Source organism: Fukomys damarensis, unplaced genomic scaffold (genome assembly GCF_012274545.1).
Source record: "Fukomys damarensis isolate Sample0158 unplaced genomic scaffold, DMR_v1.0_HiC HiC_scaffold_7, whole genome shotgun sequence".
Classification (NCBI taxonomy): Eukaryota; Metazoa; Chordata; class Mammalia; order Rodentia; family Bathyergidae; genus Fukomys; species Fukomys damarensis.
The window spans coordinates 23,455,629-23,464,127 of record NW_022900919.1 but is presented as its reverse complement, the minus strand read 5'-3'; the positions used below and the strand labels follow the sequence as shown (position 1 = coordinate 23,464,127).

The window sequence follows — 8,499 nt, the reverse complement described above, 5'->3', positions numbered from 1 at the left end:
TCTATATCCAGTACTATCCTGGCTTTTTTTTTCTGTTCAGAATTTCAGAAACAGTTCTGGGGTCCATTATGACCTGACAAGCAACTTAAGACTGAGAATGGGCAAAGTCATAACTAGAAATGAACCTAGTCTTGGTAAAAGAGGGAAAGGTAAGGGTCTCTAAGACATCATCTAGCAGAGTCTGGAGCATGTCCCATTGGGTGAGGGTGCTAATATCCTGCTGATGAGCTCTTCCTTTAACCAAATTCCTTTGAGTGTTTGTACAAAGTACGTGCTTGAGGATACAGAATAATTCTCACAATGAAGACTGGAGCTGTCAGTGGCCCTTTCATTCCAAGTTAAGATGAATATGACTTGATACAAAAAATCCAACATGTTGAATCAATTCAATTTTAGAAGCTACAGTGATGAGGGGACCAGGAGGATTGTTGTTCTCCTAAGCATTTTCTTTTCCTCTTGGCTTAGTGTGCTATAGTCTGACAAACAGGGACATAGGTGGGAAACCCAGACCGCATCTTTGCTATCACTATACTTTATCACCAGTGGATTTTTTCTGAAGCAAAGAATTTGACCTACAACCATGTATAAGACCAAGAAACTCAGACCAAGAGAAATGTACCAGTATCAGCCTCTCATTAAGGAATTATTGAGAGTGGAGTAGAGCAGGGACTCCTCATTCTGGTAGGGCAGAAAGAAATGGGTGTCCCCACCTTGACTCTGCTAGGAAAGTTGGTCACCCTAAACCAAGAGGAGAGGTGCCATTTGTCCATGGTTCCTCTCTCATCACACTCTTCCCAAGGCAGGCTATTTGAACTAGAAGTTCTCTTTCCTAAGGTGGGTCACAGAAATGCCGATTTTCATCTGCCTTTCTGTCTTGGGGCTGGGCCATAATATTTCCTTGACATACCTTGTCTGACAGTAGATCATAAAAGCCCCATCTTTAATGGACAGGAAGAATCCCAGCAAGCAGGCCTTGCTGAATTTCCCTTTTTCTTTTAGTGTTAGATCAAATTCCTTCTGTCCTAACAAATTTCTGCACGTTTACCCGTTCTTCAGTCATGCTTATACAGTGAAATAACCATGAGCATTCAGAAGGCTGGAGATTGGAGGGCTTAATATATGGGGGTTCCTAAAGGGTGGCACCCCCCAGAGCATAGGTATAGGAGCTCCCTGTCCCTGTGCTTCACCCTGTTCATCTGTGTCCTGTGTAATATCCACATAATAAGCTAGTAAATGTAAGCATTTTCCTGAGTCCTATGAGCTCCTCTAGAAAATCAGGGGTTGCAGGAACCCCAACTTATAGCCAGTGGGTCATAAGCAACAGGTCACTTGTTATGTGATGCAGGGTAAGTTTATGGGACTGAACCCTTATTGCATGGGTTCCACACGATCTTCAGATGGAGAGCGTCAGAATGCATTTCATTTAGGAGATGTCCAATAGAACTGGTTGCTTGCTTGGCACAAGGTGAGGGGAGCCCCACACATCTGGGGCTCTGCATTGTGAGTGTAGTGGAGAAACTGGGCTTGGGTTTTGTTTTTTCCTCTATATCCTTCCACTCCCGAGGCTCTGGATTGGCCATGGGAGAGACCTCTCCATCCTGCAAGCTGGAAGGAGTCAGGGCTCCTTGAAGGCAAAGGCCTTAGGGCAGTGAGAGGGATGGATGTGGTTGCAGTCCATGCCAGGGGCCAGTAGGTGAGTTGGCCATGCAGGGAAGTGGACAATGTCTAGTCCAGCCAGCAGGCCTGGGGCAGTAGCTGGAGATACTCCTGCATTCTAGCCCCTTGCCACTGATGAGGAACATGAATACCCTGTTGTAAGAGAGCACAGGAAAGTGCCCTACCGCTGACTGGGCAGCAGCCACTCCCCTGGCACAGTGTCCAGGAGAAGGACACTATTTACCTCTCTAAGTTGTGTACTAGATGGGGCTGGAGGTGTGGCTTAGTTGTACAATGTTTATCTTGCATATGTGAGCGTGTGGGTTTGATCCTCAGCATTGCAAAAATAAATAAATTAGCACATTAATAAATGATAAAAATTATATACCAGATGGCTATTAAGGTTAACCTTTAAAATTCTATTTTTTTTTGTATTTAAGAAGTCAAATATCCAAAAGCCCAAAGTATAACTCCTCAATAGATTGTCCTCCTAGTAGGTTTTCCTACGTGGAAATATGCTTGATTTCTCCCAGCCAGGTGACCTACAGGAAGAGAAGCCCTTGTCCCCTGTCCTGTATTTGCAGTAATTTGCATACTAATGACAGAGCAGTCCCAGACCAGTTGGTTGGATAATGAACTTGGTTGAGCCATGTTGTGCCAGAGTAACCAGTGTGGACGCCTGTGGAATGCTGAATATCAGTTGGAAAGAGAGATTAATCATTAACAAAGCCCATTAATTCACTTGGTATTTCAAAGCAAAAATTACCTTTTTATATATAACACAAGGAAAGATCAAATGCACATATTTAGCATCACTTACTAAAACATCCAGGAATTCTATTATGCTAAAAAACAGATTGTTCTCACTTGTGAGTTTGGTTTCCAGATCAGATTAATACAACAGGAAAGTGGTTAGCTATTAAAATCTGAATAACATCACATGAATGTCATTTCCTCACTAATAACACCAAAATCAAATAAGCTGGAGCTGGATGAATAGTACTGTTAAAATAATTTGAAAGTCAGAAGGCGCTGTACACTATTATGACCACTACTGGCAAACGGAGCCCTGACATCTTTCTGGTAGACGGGGAGAAAATGAAAACTTGCATGGAATAGGGCAAAAGTATTGAGTAGAATATTTTGTTCGTACTTCCGTTTTGAGGAGTAACTGATGAATCTTCTGATATGAATCAGAATTGTAGTGGGAAACTGAAAATAAAAACATAGCCCAGGGGAGGTGAGAGAGTCAGAGGCATTCTCTGACACTGCAAGTGTGTCACCTCCTGTGGAGAAAGACACCCATGAGCCCTGTCACTCCTCATGAAAGAGACAAAGGGCTGTAAACACCATAGGCTGTGATCATGGATGTCTAATGAGATGAGATATTCAACTACTCAATCCATATAGATGACAATAGTTCACATGGATCTGGCTCTGAGCTGGGGATGGGGTGTGTGGGGGGGGCGGACAGGCAGGTGAAGGCAGGAACTCACAATGTAACAAGATGAATGGACAGGTAAGAGAGCAATCAATTCTGTGTCACAATGATGGGAAGGGAGGGCTTCGGGCTCCTCCATGGAAGGAGGCATGTCTGCAGAAGAGGAGGCCATTGCCCTGGGTCCTGGGGAACCAAAAGTGCACCAGGAGTGGAATCAGGAGTATGTAGAGAGTGACAAGTGGCTGGATATTACTGGGAATTGTGGGAATTATTGTGGGAAGGGGAGCAAGTGTCCAGAAGTAAAAATGGACAGGAAGATAGACTCCTAGGCATGGGGTTCTTTGCAGACTCAGCCCTTGGAGTTCTTTACAAATATTTCTTTGGACTCCGTACTCCCCTGGCCTTCTTGTCCTTTTAGAGTGGTGTCCTCAGTGTTTTGAGCAATGTTTCTTTGTGGCTCCAGCCTCAGTATCCCATCAGGAACTGGTCCTTCTCCTGCGATCCTGTCCCTGTCTACTCTCCTGAGATGGGTCAGCCACAGTCTCACCTGTCCCCTGACACGGCTGGTTCAGGGGGGAGTATGTGACCCAAATTGCAGTCACCCCAGCCTTTCCTTTCCAGAGTTCCTTCCCCAGAGTGGTGAGAGGGATGGAGCCCCTATAGTGGGAGGCAAAGAAGTTTTAGCTCTAGCTGCCAGGGCTGGTTCTTCCCCAGGAAGGAAAGTGGTGAGCAAGAGAGGATGCTGGCACGGGTGAAGGCAAGGAAACAAAGTGTGTGCAGGTGCCGGTGGAGCCCAGGCTCTGCTCCAGGTTCCCTCCCGTCCAGCAGCTCCCTGCTCTTCTACATTTGGGCGTTGAGCCATTCTTTGAATTCCCTGTGCTTCCTTCTTAGTTTGAGTGCGAGAGCTTTCATGTACAAAGTAAAAAATCCTTATTAATTTGCCCTAGGATTTTAAGCCGAATGTTTAATTTTATTTGTTTTCACTCCTTCATGTTTAAAATCAAGCATTGGCAGCTGTTAAATTTTCTCTGGGTATAGCTTTTGATGTAACATCACCATTACACTATTTCCTTAAAGTCTCATGGGCTCACAGGCAGGACCTCTGGAAGCTGACTTGGGACTTACAGCCGACTTACTGCTAGGAGGTGGGATCCAGGCTGAAGAGGCTGTCACTGTGGTGTGACTTGAAGGTTGTATCTCCCTTGCCTGATCCTCCTTCGACTCTCTCTCTGCTCCCTGGTTGCCATGACGTGAGCAGCTGTTTCTGTACCATGGCCCTGTGCCACGCCATCCTGCTTTGGAACTAGCTGACTATGGACTGAAGTGTGAGCCAAAATAAATCTCCCCTCCCTTAAAATACTGGTATCAGTTATTTTGTCACAGTGATGAAGAAAGTGACTAAGACGACTATCATTCGCAGCATTTCATTGATGAGGAAACAGGTACAGAGTGCACACAGTTGCTGAGATCTGAAATGGGTGCCTGGCAAGTCTCAACTACTTTGTACTTCTTTCTCCGTGTGACAGTGAAGGTCAACCCAGAAGCCACTTGTCCTCTAGAAGGCCACAGAACACAGCAAAAGCCCTGGGGAAGGCTTGTCTTGCCCAACACCTGACGCTCAGGCCCTGAGACGCCCAGTTCCTACGGCAGAACAGCTCCCAGGGGACAGACTTCTCACCGATGGTGGCTGTGTGCAGCACCATCCCCAAACCCAGTTAGAGGAGGTGCCTGTCTGCCCTCTGCACCTGGGTTGGTTCGGAACCACACTGAGGGGAGAGCAGGAGTCCTTCAAGTTGGCTGACACTGAACAACAGTATTACATGTATCCTTTGCTATTTATTGGATGTCTCCAAAACATAAGAGTTTGGTCAGAGTCTCCATGCCCCCATGATTTTTGCCAACTTCTTAAATGTCCAGGGTTTTTGTTGTTTCCATCTTCACACCATATTGCTTGGCTTTGGCTCCAAGGGCTCCTGGGTTTTTACTGCAAACATGGTTGTGTCTGTTGCACTTCTGCATAAGCCATCTCCTTGAGTCCACGCAGCAGGTCTGAAGCCACTCACAACAGCGTCTCCAGAGCCATATAAGCCTCAGCCTCCACACTCACGGTAGCTTTCTGGGTTATACCCCTTCTCAGAAAACGCTGCATCATTCAGGTGGACACACAGTCACTCCAAGTCCCCTTTCCACTCACTGCTGATCTCCAAGATGGTGTCTGGGTGGTGGTGAGAGGAGAGGCAGCGTGGGAGTGTCCTTGCTAGGGACCTTGCTGTGTCTGTTCTGAGCTGCTGGCATGGGATGGTCACGAGGCAGGTGACCACAAGGGTAACTTTAGGAGGCCTTGGAGGGGGCTGGAATCTGCAGCCTGGTTCAAGGCCTTTGTTCCCTCAGCCCTGCCCAGGATGGCCTCACAGTCCACATCCAGGTGTGTGTTAGTCTTGATGCTTCATGTCCCTCCCATGGGGGGCTCCACCCAGAGGACCTAGGGAACAGGGATACCATGCCAGCTGTGGCCGCATTCCGCAGGTCCTGCAAAACCACCCTGGAGGGGCTCCCCCAAGGCCCCCAAAGGGAGGCAGCCCCAAACCCTCTGCACTCGGCTCCTCCATTGGCTTGCTTGATAGACACGGACCAAGAACACAGCAAGCACAGCACAGGGGTCCTGCCCTGTGTCCTTGTGGGTGGCGCACATCCCTCCCTGCCTCTCCTTTCTTCTTCTGTTCTCCAAGGTCAGACATGAGAATCTGCTTTCCTCTCCTCCCGGACAGGGACTTGCTACACTTTTCCTCTTCCTTCTCTATAGGTAGAACATTTTAGTCTCTGAACTATCTATAGAGCCCGTACATGGATCATCTCAGCCAGTCTCAGCTGCACTGCATCTCAGCACAGTGGGTGACATCATTCCCACTTTAGAGACGAGGAAGGTGAGACTGAGGGAGGTCGCACAATATTTCTTGGGCCATAGAGTGAGTTATCAATAAGGCAGAAACCACTCTTTCTGCTTAAAGGGTAGCAAGACTCCTGCCTTTGTGTACAAAACTGAGGTTCCATCCACCTGTAGGAGAGACCTGCCAGTAAGGGTTGGGCCGCCGGGGTAAGGGACCAAAGGCTGGGGTTGCCTCTGTGGAGCAGAAGAGAAAGCAGTAAGAGAATCATTATGTACAAATCATAGAGAAGTCCTTTTACTCTTGTGTCAGGACTCAGAGGGAGCTGAAGCTGAACCAGAGTGATTTCTTCCTTCCACCATTTAAACAAATACAGTAAAAGAAAGTCTTAGGGCCCTCGGTGTTTATCAGCATTGGTGGGAGTGGTCATTTCCAGGAGTAATGCACCCAGATATGTGCACTATGGACCTAGTGTGTCTGTGTTTCCTCAGCTTCAAATTCAGCTTTGTTTGGAATTTTAAAGGACTGCAGGTTGTTTAAAGGTTGAGTGAAATTCCCAAGACTGCTAACTGGTCACAGTCTACTAACTCTCATAATTAGCACAAGACCACTGTATAGTGTAAATGCCATTCAGCAATGAGTAACTGCTCCATTTCAGATGTTTACTTAAGAGGGGGGCTTCCATTCACAATCCACGCTTCTGGGAATTTCACCTACTTAATTCAGAGAGACAAGAGGAGAAGGTGAGTGAGGTCTCAAGTCTCCCTTTCCTCTCCCTTCTCCATCCTCCCAATCCCAGCCACTAAATCCCTTCACACTGTGAATGACTCGGGTCTGAGCTTTATCCGGAGACTGCATGACCTTGAGAAAGTCACACCCCGAACTTGAGTCCCCTGCTGAAAACTGGGGGGACACTGAGCTGAGTGATGACAAAGGTCCTTTCTACCTCAGTGGCTGAAGGACTGTTGAAGATGTCTCTTGCCTCGTGTAATTCAAATGTATTTATTACTTAATCCAAACCACAGTATGAGCCAGACTCCAAGCAGACGGTGGGAAGGGTTCCAATTCCTAGCAGTTGTCTGCGTGTTACCTGTCTTTTATTGCAACGAACAAGTAAAAGAAGGCAGCTTGTGCAAAATCTAGTATTAAAGTATTAAAATGTTTAGGAAGAAACATTTAGAAAAATGGGCAGTGGCCAACAGCATGGTCAGAAAGTAAAACTTGTCAGCAAACATGCCTGGCTCATATGTGTGCACAACAGTCTTATCCCCTATACTTTTATTTTTTAGGGAGAATATGAGGAATATTTTGGGAGCCAAATGAGCCAGCCACATGTAATGGCTGAAATGGTTGCTGCATGGATGGATGCGTAAATGCCCAGAAGGCCAACTTGCACACTTCCCAGGGGTGTGATAAGCTGGGGAATGGACAAAACTTGGCAGTCTTTTGGGCAGTGAACTGGACGTGTACATATGGAGGGACTGTAGGGACCAGCCCACCTACCTGTGAGCAGGGTTTAGACGTGGCTCTCCGTGGCAGACACACCTGTCTGACTCTCCTTGTCTCTGCCTGGGCCTGGCCTATCTGTCTCCACAGCACAGTGCTTTATCCTGCCCTTGAGGTGCCTTCTCCTTGCAGCTCTCCACATCCAATTCACGTCTTCAAAGCCGCGCTTTCACCTGTGCTGACGGCTTGGCCTCCTTCATAGAGCAGCGACCACAGCCTGCAGACTCGATTTTCGGGGGTTCTGCACCTCAAGAGAGCAGATGCCTGGCTTTGTTGCCCCTGACCCCACCCCCAGGCCTGAAGCCCTTGGAGGACAGGGCCCCCGTGGCTTCTTCCACCCCAGTAGTGGCTTATGCACAGCAGACACCCGACCTCTGACAAAGTGACAAGCTATAGATCAGTAGTGACAGACACGTCTGGAAGACTGCACTTATTAGAAAATGCATCCCAACTACCCCCTGTCCTAAACGCTTCTATGGGAAGATCTGACTATGTGTTATCCCGGCAAATGTGACTGTGTTTAAGGGCCAGCTTGCCCCCTTGGGTCTCACCTGAGATGTAGTACTCTGCCCTCTCACCTTTACAGGGCACATGCCACAGTGACATCCCGAAGTCATGGCTTTTCATAGGAACAGTTGGATCTGGTAACCCACCCACCCAGTTCTCTGCACCCTAACTTCACCAGGCCGTGTAGACAAAAGCATTAAATAATCTTTTTACATTCTCCAGGTGGCACTGTACATAAGGCTCCTGCCAGGACCTCAGTAAAAAACAATGAGCCTCCAGGGCAGGAGGAGGGCAGAGCCGGGAGCCTCACTCCAGTCAAGCCATCCTCAGTTTCCCCAGGGCGACTCCTGCTTCACCCCGGGACCTACCCGCAGCGAGCCCCGGGGAACCTTTGTTCCAGGCCACCTCCAAGGACCTGCGTCCCCCGGCAGGGCAGGACCCGCTGTGCGTGTAGTGGGCGCCGCGGGCACCTATGCGGTCCGGGCAGCGGAGGGAGTGGGGGTG

General features: G+C 48.1%; 1 long non-coding RNA gene across 2 annotated transcripts; it reads right to left on the bottom strand.

Moving 5' to 3' along the window:
- Nucleotides 1–2,501: 2,501 nt before the first annotated feature.
- LOC117285216 lies at nucleotides 2,502–8,478 on the bottom strand. Of its 2 annotated transcripts, none has more exons than XR_004516198.1 (3): nucleotides 8,364–8,478; nucleotides 7,486–7,729; nucleotides 2,502–6,218 (listed from the first exon to the last, which is right to left on the bottom strand). It is a non-coding gene; the product is annotated as an uncharacterized LOC117285216 (long non-coding RNA). The 2 variants fall into 2 exon arrangements; XR_004516199.1 differs by having other exon boundaries at nucleotides 2,502–5,579.
- Between the last annotated feature and the right edge of the window lie 21 nt (nucleotides 8,479–8,499).